Source organism: Choloepus didactylus, chromosome 2 (assembly GCF_015220235.1).
Source record: "Choloepus didactylus isolate mChoDid1 chromosome 2, mChoDid1.pri, whole genome shotgun sequence".
NCBI classification, from domain to species: domain Eukaryota; kingdom Metazoa; phylum Chordata; class Mammalia; order Pilosa; family Megalonychidae; genus Choloepus; species Choloepus didactylus.
Window position 1 is genome coordinate 118,496,402 of NC_051308.1, and position 13,496 is coordinate 118,509,897.

The window sequence follows — 13,496 nt, forward strand, 5'->3', positions numbered from 1 at the left end:
CAAGAGAATTGAAAATATATCTCTGCCAGACATGTACATGAGTATTCATAGCAGTATGACATAGATCAACACTTCATTAAGTAGTGTTTTAATCACAAGGTTGAGAAGAAGGTGACTCTATAGGAGTCTCACAGGAAAGTACAGCCCTTCTCCAGACTACGCCATGTCCAGCCTGAAGACACAGATATAATCTGAGTTCCCTCTTGTGAATGTGTATGTCACATGGAGAAGAGCTGCCTCTGATGACCTCTTCTGGCGTGAGAGGTACATCAGTTCTATGGCCGTGCCAATATGGAGCCTGAAACTCCCAGAGCATCTGATCTCTCTGTCTACTGAAGCTGAATGGATAGCCAATGCTCAGGGCACAAACTCTGCTCACTGGCAGACTGGCTTAAAGACAGTGGAGCAGGGAAAACTAAAAATCCAACACGTTGGTCAGTTCCACAGAGAAAGAAGAGATTGAGAAGGGGCATCTCAGCTGAACTTGAGAGAACATTTCTGATCAGCAGTTCCAGTGGAAACATCTCCCTGACCTGAGAAAAATAATAGCCCATAGGGATAAAAATGTGCTGCCATGGTCCCTCGGTCTTCAGTAGTCTTAGCATTCTCCTGTCTGCAAGAGCGGCATATATTCAACTGCTAACCAGAGAGCAGAACTCTGCTTTTTTCTTTCCCAGACAATAAATCATCTCTGAATGCAAATTAGCAAGAATAAAGATATTAGGAATACCTAAAATCTAGGAGATTTCTTTAAAAAGAGATTGTGGGAGAAGTAGAATATTCAGAAGCTTCATGACCTTATTACATTTACAAAACTGTTTGCAATATACCTGGCAAATATCAACTAATTACTTGAACATTTACTTCAACTAATCTTTTGTGTTCCCCTTTTGTTATACTATAATGTATCATAGGGGATATGTAACCCTCCTCTTTCTCCCTGAAAATTATTCCTTTTGTACTGCATGTCAGAAATTGAGAAGGACTAATAATTTGCACTATATATTATTCACCATGAACAAATTTTCCAATCTTATTATTTTATTTAAGGAATTCATGTTTCTTCAGGATTTGGAGTAGATAGCCCATAAAATCCATTCTACTCTGGTTCTATGGCCACTATTATAAAATTAATACACACACAAAAATATATTAACTCTATGACAATATATGAATGTCATGCAATGGTAATGAAAATATGTACAATATATTTTGATATTCCCCTTATGAGCTAGGCATATCCTCTTTCTGGGAAGAGTTTTTCTCAATTGTGATAGTAAATAAACAAACTACTTACCACTGACTCTTGTGGAAAGCCTTGGATTTCTGGGTTTGGTGATGGGGCTTACTTCTACTCCCCACACTAGTGCCCAGCCTGGAATGTAATACAAGCTGTTGTCTGCCATGGATCATGAGGGGCACCTGCCATTCCAGGAGCTGCTTTGCATTTAATCATTGACTTTAATGCAAGAGTCAAATCTTCCTTTGGTCTTTCCATGAAACCAGTTTTCTAGTCTGGCCATTTATACACAACTCTGGGCCAACCTTTTGGGAGTATCCATGTAATCTCTCTCTAAGTAGCTGTTCTGGGACTCCTCAGAGTGCAAACACAACTCAAGGGCAACAGCATGAATGGAAATTACAGAAATTTAGAGCAATTAATTTCTCTTGGATTCATTAAGGTTGAGGCAAATATCTGTTCCCAGCATAAAAGGAGGAGATCAGCTTCCTATCTCTGTTGGGACATTTCTGGGTGAATTTCAGGACAGGATTTCTATTAGGATTTGCGGTTGGCTGAAGCCTTGAGACTGGCTTCACCTCCTTCCCCTTAGGGAGGGTGGCCTTGTTTGGTTGGACTCCATCATCATGAGGAGTTTACTGCATTTAATCTGGAGCCCATGAATGCAGACAGATGACCTGGACTCATGCTGCAGGCTGTTTCTGGAGCCACACTAATAGCACACCTGCTTTCTCAGCTCTAAGTCAGTTCTAGTTAGGGCTGCTCACCTGTATGTGGTACTTCTTGGGTCTTTTTTTTTTTTTAAAAGGTTTTTAAAATAACATTTTTTTTCAAACTTTTAAGTTAATGGTGCAATATAGAAAACTCAAAAGTATAAGAATGAGGAACATAAAAGTCAAGCAGAATCACAAGCAGTTTACAGTTTGACATATCCTTCTAGGTCCTTTATGTGTATACACACAACTGAGGATACATTTTTATGTGGTTGAAATCACACAGAATGTGTCATGCTTTTTCATGAATATTTACTAATTCAAAGTCCCAAAGCCATGAAAGCCATGAACACTGGGATAACCAAGAATACATGACACCAACTCAATGAGGGGGGAAATATATTCCTGCTTTCTTGGGGACAAAAATTTCATAGAAGACAAAAATGCAATAGGCCTCTATCTCTTGGGTCTTAGCAGCAACTGGTTCCTAGTTCTGCTGTTGCTTGTAACCTGATGATCACTGTGAATGCTGTGGACCTCTGAAGGGGAAAACAGCAGGGTTAAGTAGCTCTGTAAGACACTGTGATGCCTTCAGGGTGGGGAGAAGGCTGACACTTCAAACAACTTGCAGTATTTTATTGCACTGAAACTTAGGACAAAAAACAGACAGTGTCAAGAATTAAGCCTGAAAATCTCAAAAATCCCATTAGCTACTGTTCCAGTTTGCTAATGCTGCCATTTTGCAAAACACCAGAAATGGATTGGCTTTTATAAAGGGGGTTTATTTGGTTACACAGTTACAGTCTTAAAGCTACAAAGTGTCTGAGGTAAGACATCAACAATTGGGTACCTTCACTGGAGAAAGGCCATTGGCATCCAGAAAACCTCTGTTGGCTCAGAAGGCATGTGGCTGGCTTCTAGTTGCTCCCAGGTTGTGTTTCAAAATGGCATTCTCCAAAATGTCAGGGTCAGCTTCCAATGGCCATCTTCATAATGTGTCTCTCAGTGGCAGCTAGCTCTGAACTCCTGTCTGAGCTTTTATAGGCCTCCAGTGAACTAATCAAGGCCCACGTTGAATGGGTAGGGCCACACTTCCATGGAAATTATCTAATCAGAGTCACCTACAGTTGGTTGGGTCACATCTCCTTGAAAACAACCTAATCCAAAGGTTCCAACTTAATCAACACTAATACATCTGCCCCTACAAGATTGCATTAAAGAATATGGCTTTTTCTGGGGGACATAATATATACAAACTGGAACAGCCACTTACATTTTTTCCATATGCAAAGGACAATTAGAAATTAGAATCATAAATGGAAAATTATATGTGTTGGTGATGATATGGAGAAACAAAAACTCTGTACATTGTTGGCTGCAATGTAAAATGGTGTAGCCACTGTGAAAAACAGTTTGGCAATCCCTCAGAAAGTTAAATACAGAATTACCATATGAGTCGGTAATTCTACTGCTAGGCAAATACCCAAAAGAATTGAAAACATGGACTGGAACATATATTTGATATCAATGCTCATTGCAGCATTAGTCACAATGGCCAAATGGTGGAAGGAATGCTAAGGTCCATCAACAATGACGGATGAAAAAATGTGATATATACATACAATTGAATATTATTCAGCCTTTAAAATTAATGAAGGAATGATCATGAGCAAGATGGCAGAATGAAAAACTCCAGGGTTCCATCCTGCCATAACAACATTGGAAAATCAGCAGAAAAACTGGCAGAACTGACCTTCTCAGTGCTCTGTAAAACAGTTAAAAGGTTCAGTAACTCTGAGCACTGAATCAAGAAAAAGGTAACTTAAAAATGTTAGGAAAACCTTGTGGTGCCTTCACTGGTCCTTTCCCCACCAATTCCCTGTATGGCACCAGCTTACAATCCTAGTATGGGTTCCTGGTCCTGGGTTCTGGAGGGAGCAGTGTTATCCATATGCATACACTGGGACACATATATTTCTGTACTAATTTATTAGGTGTCAACCTAAAAGATTGATCTAAGACATGCATCTCTGGATCACTTGTCCCAGAACTTGTTCTGGACATAGAAGCAGCCTGCAAGACCACTAAAACACTGTAGGAAAACATTCAAACCACATATCCCTGGAGCAAAGGATTATCTCATTTATTCAAGAGAACTGATAAGGCAATGCCCACATGCCCAGGACAAGATACATGCTCAGAAAAGATGCAAGAGTCCTCTATGCTTTCATGTCAAGCGGTTCTTTAGGCTCACTGCAAGGTCAGCTAAGTGCTAAAGGAGAACATCAGCACAGAGCCAATATGCAAAGACTGGGAAAGATGTTTAGCTTTTGTTTCTCTTTTTTTTTTTTATTTGTTCTGTTGTTGTTATCTCCTAGCATTCAAGGAAATCTCTGTCATAGTACTACTGGAAACAAGCTTAAGGAACAGAGACTTCAGTAACTACACACATCAAGGGATATAATCTTTGCATAAGAGTTTGGAAAAATCACTTAACAAGTAGACTACTATAGCCTTCAATAATAAGAAAGACAAAAAAAAAAAAAAAAACTAGCAAACACTGAAGAAGGGGAAGACTCTGATTTTCAGAGTTAACACACTAAAATATTCAAATTTTCAGATTTCAACAAAAAATCACAAGGATACAAATAAACAGGAAAAGATGGCCCATTCAGAAGAGCAAAATAAAGCAACAGAAGCCATCAGTGAGGAATACAAGACATTGAACACACCAGACAAAGACTTTGTAAAAACTTTCTTAAACATGCTCAAAAAGCTAAAGGAAAACATGAAGAAAGAACTAAAAGAAATTAGGAAAATTGTATGTGAATAAAATGTGAATTGCAATAAAGAGAAATTTTTAAAGGAACCACACAGAGATACCAGACCTGAAAAGTACAAACAACTGAAATAAAAATATAATACTCCCTGGAGAGTTTCAATAGGTGGCAAAAGGAAGAATCAGTGAACTTGAAGACAAGACAATTGAAATTATCCAGTCTGAGGAACAGAAAGAAAAAAGAATAAAGAAAAGTGAACAGAGCCTAAGTGACCTGTGCGACACCATCAAGCATTCATAAAATGAATAAAGTTCTGCAAATTCCCATAACCCTTGAAGGGTGTTTTCAAAGGTAAAAAAGAAAAAGACTGTAGAATCATTAGCCTCCAGGGAAATACAGAACAAAGTCACATTGAGACAGTATTGCATACCCAGTTGCTGGATTTCATCAGAACGACAGACCATAACAAGTGTTGGTGAGGATTTAGAGAAATTGGAACCCTCATATGCTGCTGCTAGGAATGTAAAATGGTGTATTCATTTTGTAAAACAGTAGCAATTTTTCAAAAGATTAAATATGGAGTTATATGATTCAGCAATTCCATTCCTAGGAATTTACCCAAGATAAATGAAAACATATGTCCACAATAAAAATTGTTCACTGATGTTCATAGTAGCATTAGTCATAGTAGGTAAAAAGTGGAAACAATCCAGATGTCCACCAAATGATGATTTAATAAATAAAATGTGGTATATCCATACAATGGAATATAATTTGGCATAAAAAGGAATGAAGTAGTGATATATGCTACAACACAGGTGAGCCTTGAAAACATTAGGCTAAGTGAAAGAATACTGCCACAAAGATCACATATTTGATGATTCCATTTATATGAAATATCTAGCATAGGAAAATCCATAGAGACAGAAAGCAGACTGATAGTTGCCTTGGGTTAGCGTATTTGGGGGGAAGTGGGCTTATGGGCATGAAACTTCTTTTGGGGGTGATGAAAATGTTCAAAAATATCAGTGAATTGGAGAGAACACAGTGTACCTAAGATGCACAATATGTGGGATGCAACTGTTTGCCCTTGATGGAATGGGTTAACACAGCTGTTAAGGATGCTATATACTGAGATCACTGTTACAATTACAGCCAGAAGGTTAATGTTTCTCTCCTAAAATGAAGCATTTTTCTGAATGAAAAATATTGATATAATCATGTGATCTCACTAGAGAACCGATAGTCTCCAACCAGCTTTCTCAGAGATCCTTTCATCTCCTTGTTTCTCAGGATGTAGATGATGGGATTCAACGTGGGGGACATAACACAGAAGAGCACAGAGACCAGGATGTCCATGTTCAGGGAGTATCCTATATTGGGTCTGTCATAGTTAAAATTGCCTGTTCTGTAGAAGACCACCACCACAATGGTGGTAGGAAGCACAGGTTGAGCAGGATGGCGGAGACGATGAGTATGTAGGACACTGCGGTAAACAGGCAGGGACTCAGGCCGATGGTGGCACTGGCCACGTGGAGCACAGACTCATTGACAGAGGTGTCTGAGCAGGAGAGCTTCAGGAGCAGTGGGATGTCACAGAGGAAGTGGCTGATCTGGTTGGGCCCACACAGGGTGAGGGTGGCTGTCAGCACTGTGTGTGTCGTGGAATTGACCAGCCCACACAGCCAGGACCCAGTCACCAAACACACACAGACCTTCACACTCATGAGGACTGGATATTGAAGAGGGTGGCAAATGGCTACATAGCGGTCATAAGCCATAGCGGCCAATAAGACACCCTCAGTGCCAGCACAGGTCACCAGGAAGAAGATCTGGGAGAGGCAGCCCTCGTATGAGATGGTCTTCCTCTCTCGGAAGAAGTTTACCAACATGACTGGGACGGTGGTGGATGTATAGCAGATGTCCAGGAAGCTCAGTTTGCTAAGGAAGTAATACATTGGAGTGTGGAGGGCAGGACTGACTCTGATGGCTGCTTATGTGAAAGTATGTCCTGGAAGAGTTATCACATAAATGAACGGGAAGAACAGCCCTTGCACTTGGGGATGCATGAAAAATCCAGGAAGATAAATTCAGTGACCACTGTTTGATTTTCATTTCCTTGAATTCTTTCTCATCTGAAATGAAAATTAAGAAATAAAATTAAAATGCAGTGAGGTGTGGGAGCAAACTTCAGGAGAGCTAGCTAACTCTGACACATCCTTTTCTTGGATTAGATTACATCTCTTCAAGGAAGTGTAGTTGACTCCTTGAGATCGGGGTATGTGTGCACCTTCACCCATGTCCAGTGCTCCTCTTCCCTGTGCTTACTTGTCACCCATTCCACTATTTCTTATTAGCATTTTTGGCTCCCCTACTAGACTATAAATTCTATTAGGCAAGGAACTGCTCTCTATCTCTCTCTCTTTAAACCACATGTACTCTATAAAAAGTTTGCTAGAAGACAGTGAACACCTCCACCTCCTCTTTTTCCTCTCATTTCTTTCATGGTGACTTTGGCCATTTCTATCCAGCTTTACATTTCTCCAAGAAAAGGTAAAAGAAATTAAAGAAGAAAAAGTCAAATTTATACTGTTCAGTTTCTTAGTAGCTCCTGTAAGATGTTGGCAGAAAGACAAATTTGGAACTGTTGAGTAAGATATTTCTGGATCTCTTTTTACATTCCTGTTTATTTTTTATTTTTCTTCTAGTAACAAATATATAACCTAAAACATCCCCCTTCCTCTAGTAACACATACATGACCTAAAGCATCCCTCTGTTAACCACATTCACATATATAATTCAGTGCTGTTATTTACACTCACAATATTGTGCTACCATCACCACTATCCATTTCCAAAACTTTACAATCAGCCTAAATAGAAATTCTGTACAAATTAAGCATTAACTCCCCATACCCTACCCACAACCCAGGCCCTGCTAACCTATATTCTATGTTCTGATTCTACGATTTGCTTATTCCTATATTCTGATTCTATGGTTTGCTTATTCTAATTATTTCATATCAGTGAGCTCATACAATATTTGTCCTTTTGTGCCTGGCTATTTCACTCAGCATAATGTCTTCAAGGTTCATGCATGTTGTCATATGTATCAGGATTTTATTCCTTTTTATGAGTGAATAATATTCCATTGCACGTATATACCACATTTTGTTTATCCATTTATCAGCTGAAGGACATTTGGGTTGCTTATGTCACTGGCGGTTGTGCTGCTATGAACATCAGTGTGCAAATACCTGTTTGAGTACCTCTTTTGATTCTTTGGGGTATATGCCTAACAGAGGGATTGCCAGGTCACATGGTAATTCTACATTTAGCTTTTTAAAGAATAGTCAAACTGTCTTCCACAGTGGCTGCACTGTTGCACATTGCCACCAGCACTGAATGAGTGTTCCTATTTCTCCACCTCTTCTCCAACACTTGTAGTTTTCTGTTTTCTTAATATTAGCCATTGTAGTGGGTGTCAAATGGTATCTCATTGTGGTTTTGATTTGCATTTCTCTAATAGCCAGTGAGGTTGAGCATCTTTTTCATGTGCTTTTTAGTCATTTGTATAGCCTCTTTGGAGAACGTCTGTTCAAGTCTTTCACCCATTTTTTAATTGGGTTGCTTGTCTTTTTATTGTTGAGTTGTAGGATTTCTTTTTTGGGAGGTTTTTGATGACTTATTCAGTCTTTTTACTTGTAATAGGGCTGTTGAGGTCTTCTAGTTCTTCTAGAGTTAGTGTAGGTTGATTGTGTGTTTCTAGGAAATTGTACATTTCATCTAAGTTGTCTAATTTATTGGCATACAGTTCTTCATAGTATCCGCTTATGATCTGCTCCAGTTTGCTAAAGCTGCTATTATGCAAGATACCAGAAATGGATTGGCTTTTATAAAGGGGGCTTATTAGGTTACAAATTTACAGTTCTAAGGCCATAAATGTGTCTGAACTAAGACATCAACAAGAGAATACATTCAGTGAAGAAAGGCCGATGGTGTCCGGAACACCTCCATCAGCTGGGAAGGCACATGGCTGGCATCTACTGGTCCTTTGCTCCTGGGTTGCATTTCAAAATGGCTTTCTCTAAAATGTCTCTGGGCTTCTGTCTCTCTTAGCTTCTCTCAGCTCGCTGCTTGGGTCTCCTCAAGCATTTCTCTCTAAGCATCTGGGAGTCCTCTCTTAGCTTCTCCAGGGCAAACTCTGGGCTAACATCTCCAAATGTCCTTCTGTCTGCATCTCCCATTGTCTCCAAGCATCTGGGTCTGCGCAATGTATAAAAGCCCTGAGGGGCATTGAGCCGCACACACTCAGGTGCCTGCCCTCTGCCTGCCTCCCTGCTCTCAGCTGTGGCCGCCCCCGCCAGCACCATGCTCAGGAAGGTGCTGCTTTTTCCTGCCCTGTTTGCCCTGGCTGTGGCTTTCCCCACCCAGCCCCAGATTCCTTCCCTAATATGATGGCAACCACCTCCAGCTTGAAGGACAAAGCCACTGAGGCCATAGATTTCTTTCTTGATGTGCAGTCAGCCACTTCCAGGTTTGAGGACAAAGTCACTGAGGCCACAGAGTCAGCCACTGGATATCCTCTGAAGAACACAAAAGATTTTAATTTGGCATGATCAATCACCTTAAGGCCCTGAGGTTAGAGAAAAGGAAGTAAATATTCCCTTAGCTGCAGGCATCATCCCTCTGCTACCTGCCACTCTTTAAGAAGATTCTAAGCTTCAAAAAAGCCTACCACTATAGTATAATGGATTGCATGGAATCAGTGAAACATAAGATGAGTTCCCAGCCTAACAGAAACACAGCATGGCATTAATTTGGGGGTGGGAGTAGGGAATTGAATACATAAAGGTAGGGAGGAACATTTCTTAAACATGTTGAATTTCATGTCAGCTCAATAAATCTTCCTTTCAATTGAAATAAAAACAATTTAGAGCAGTGCTAGGCTTACAGAAAAGTTATGCAGAAACTCTGTAGACAACTCTGTAGAGTTCTCATATGAGTACCCCTCGCCCCCAAAGTTTTCTCTTAGGGTGATGCATTTGTTAAAATTGATGAACCAATTCTATTATAATTATATCAGGGTTCACTCAGTTGTACAGTTCTGTGGGTTTTTTTTTTCTTTTATTGTAGCAACATACATGCACTGTAAAATTTCCCATTTTATCCACTTTCTCAAGTGTGTATCTCAGTGGTATTAATTACATTCATAATGTTATACTGCCATCACCGTATCCATTACCAAAATTTATCCACTGCTTCAAAAGAAACTATCCTTTAAGCATTGACTCACATTTCTTCTCCACCCACATCCCTGGTAACCTGCAATCTACCTTCTATCTATGATTTTTCATATTCTAGTTATTTCACATAAGTTAAGTCATACAAAATCTGTACTTTTGTGTCAGGCTTATTTCATTCACCACGATGGCTTCAAGGTTCATGGTGTAGCATGTGTAGGCACTTCATTCCTTTCATGCGTGAATAATACATTATATATACCACATTTTGCTTATCTATTCCTTTGTTGATGGACACTTGGATTGCTGCCATCTTTTGGCAATTATGAATAATTCTGTGAATATCAGTTTGTAAATCTGTTCAAATCCCTGTTTTCAATTCTTTTGGGTATACACCTAGAAGTAGGATAGCAAGTCATATGGTAGTTTTATATTTAACTCTTTGAGAACCCACCAAACTATTTTCCACTGTAGCTGTACCATCTTACATTCCCACTGACAATTTACAAGTGGGGTTCCTATTTCTCTGCATCCTTGTCAGCAGCTGTTATTTTCCATTCTTTAGAAGATAATAGCCATTCTGGTTGGTGTGAGGCTGTATCATTGTCTTGATTGGAATTCCCTAATGGCTAATGATGTAGAACATCTTTTCAGGTGTTCCTTATTCATTAGTTTTATCTTGGAGAAGTGTCTATAAATGAGCTTGTACCACTTTTTATTTTTGTCTTTTTGTTGCTGAGTTGTAGGAGCTCTTTATATATTCTGGATTTAAAAAACCCTTTTCAGACATATGGTTTCCAAATATTTTCTCCTATTCTGTAGGTTGTCTTTTCACTTTTTAATAATGTCCTTCGATGCACAAAAGTTTTTTAATTTTGAAGTTCAGAATATTTTTTCTTTTGTTTCCATGTCTTCTATATAAAGTCTAAGAATCCATTGCCTAATACAAGGTCCTGAAGCTACTGCCCTGTGTTTTCCATTAAGAATTTTATAGTTTTAGCACTTATATTTAGTTCATTGAGCCATTTTGAGTTAACGTATTTGTAAATGGTGTGAGGTAGGGATCCATTTTCATTCTTTTGCATTTGGATATCCAGTTTTCCCAGTATCTTTTGTTGAATAGACTGTTCTTTCCCTAAGTGGACTTAGCACTCTTGTCAACAATCAATTTGCCATATGGTCTCACTAATATGAGCTGATTATAATGAGAAAACTCTGGGAGTTAAATTTGAGAGCATAGGTTATCAGTAGATAGAAAGAGGGTAGAGATTGGGCAAATGATATTTAAAGAGTACAGAATGTTTAACAAGGTTGATTGTAAAAGTTTGGAAATAGCACAATACTATGTGATGTTAACACGATACTGTAAGTGTAATTAACAATGCTGAGTATGATTATGGTGAAAGGGGAAGGCTAAGGTTGAGTATGTCAAATAGAAGGAAAGCTAGAGGATAAAACCTGGGACCATACAACACAGCAAAACCTATAGTGGATGATGACTGTGGATAATTGTACAAATATAAGAAAGTTCTTACATGACTTAGAACAAACGTATGTCACCATTACAAAGTGTTAATAATAGGGTGGTATATGGGAAAAATACAATTAATGCAAACAAAGGTCTATAGTTAACAGTAACATTGTAATATCCTTCCATTAATTTAAGAAAGGCACTATACCAAAGCTAAATGTCAATAATAGAGGGATATGAGGGGCATGGGATTTTGGGAGGGGAAGAAATTAGAACGTTCTCATATTGATTGTGGTGGTGATTGCATTACTGTAAAGCCATTGATTGCACACTTAGGGTGGATTGTATGGTGTGTGAATAAAACTGTTAAAATTTTTTTTTAAAAAATGAAGATGAAGAGTAAAACCTCTGGAATGGCAGAATGAGGACCTCAGGGAATCTTCTCTCCATAAAAGCAACAATATCATTGCAAAATTATCAAAATCAACAATTGCAGAACTCAGAAAATTAACCAAAGGTACAGAACAAACTGGAAAGACTTTATTACAGAAAAACTACGGAACCTTGTAAGAACATTGAAGTCTATGGCATTTTTTACTTTGGGCTATGCACAACCATACACACCCTTCCCCAGCACCAGGGCAGTAGCTGTGAAAAGTCAGCAGCCAGGGAAGGGGGTGAACATGTTTGGAGCACCATGAAAATCCCTATACCCAGACCACTGTTATTATTTGGATAATATTCCCTGAAAATGCCCATTCCCAGGCCTCAAATGCCCAATACATTTGACAGGAAATAAGCCCTGTCTTCAGAGTGTTATCAAAAACAAGTTTTAGCATCACAATTACAGCTGTGAATTTAGTTGGTGCAAATGAGAACCTAGAAAAAATTTTAAAATGAAGACCTGGAAGTTGAAAAGCCTGATATCTAGAAGGCAGTGCATGCATGCACAGTCCTAAGTGAATGACTAGAGAAGAACAAAGGGACCCTGTAACTCACTTTGGCTGGCCACTATGACTGTACAACCAAGAATTGAAAGCGCAGGCTGATCTGTAACCTACCTGAGATGTTGAAGGTGGATCTTCACACAGAAACCCCTGGCAAAATGTGGAAGAATTATTAGATCAAAACATTCAAGGAAATCTGACCAATTACTGCTGACCACTAAGCTGTGCTGACTAAAGGGTGACCTCTAGGAAGCAAGACTTGAAAATAAAAACAATAAATTTTTAAAAGCAATCAGAGAACTCTGGCATTTGTGGATTGTAATAAAAGATCTAACATTCATGTCATTGGAGTCTCAGAGGGAAAGATGAAAAGGGTGGGATTGAGAACACATTCAAAGAAATTATGACTGAAAACTTCACAATTTTGGCAAAGAATATATACCTACAGATTAAAGAAGCTGATTAAACCTCAAACAGGATAAGCCCAAAGAAATCCATGCCAAGACATATCATAGAAAGATTTCTGGAAACTAAAGACTAAAGAGAAATCTTGAAAACAGTGAAAGAGAAATGACATCTTACCTATACAAGAAAAACCATTTATGACAACAGATTTTTTGACAGAAACCATGGAGTCCAGAGGGAAGTAGCATCACATTTTTCAAATGCTGAAATTAAAGAACCATAGACCCAGAACACTATATGCAGTAAAAATATCCTTGTGGAATGAAGGGGAATTCACGGCATTCTAAGACGAAGGAAAACTAAGAGAATTTGTTGCCAACATCTATTTTAAAGCAATGGCTAAAGAAATTTCTCTAAAGAGAAAGAAAATGATAAAAGAAGGAATCTTGGAACACTGAGAAGGAAGACCAGAAAAAGTAAAAAATATGGATATTCCTTCTCTCCTTGAATTTTTTAAATTGTGTTGATGACTGTGGCAAACATTATAACAATATCAATGTGACTTTTAATATGTGTAGAATAAATTTGTAAAACAATCATATAATAAATGGGAATTGGGTAAGGAGTGTGAAAGGAGGTAAGGTTTCTACGCTTCACTTGAATTGGTGAAAAGTCAACACAGATAGACTGTAATAAA

At 38.6% G+C, this 13,496-nt stretch overlaps 1 pseudogene; it reads right to left on the bottom strand.

Moving 5' to 3' along the window:
• Positions 1-5,951: 5,951 nt before the first annotated feature.
• LOC119513138 lies at positions 5,952-7,033 on the bottom strand (annotated as a pseudogene).
• Between the last annotated feature and the right edge of the window lie 6,463 nt (positions 7,034-13,496).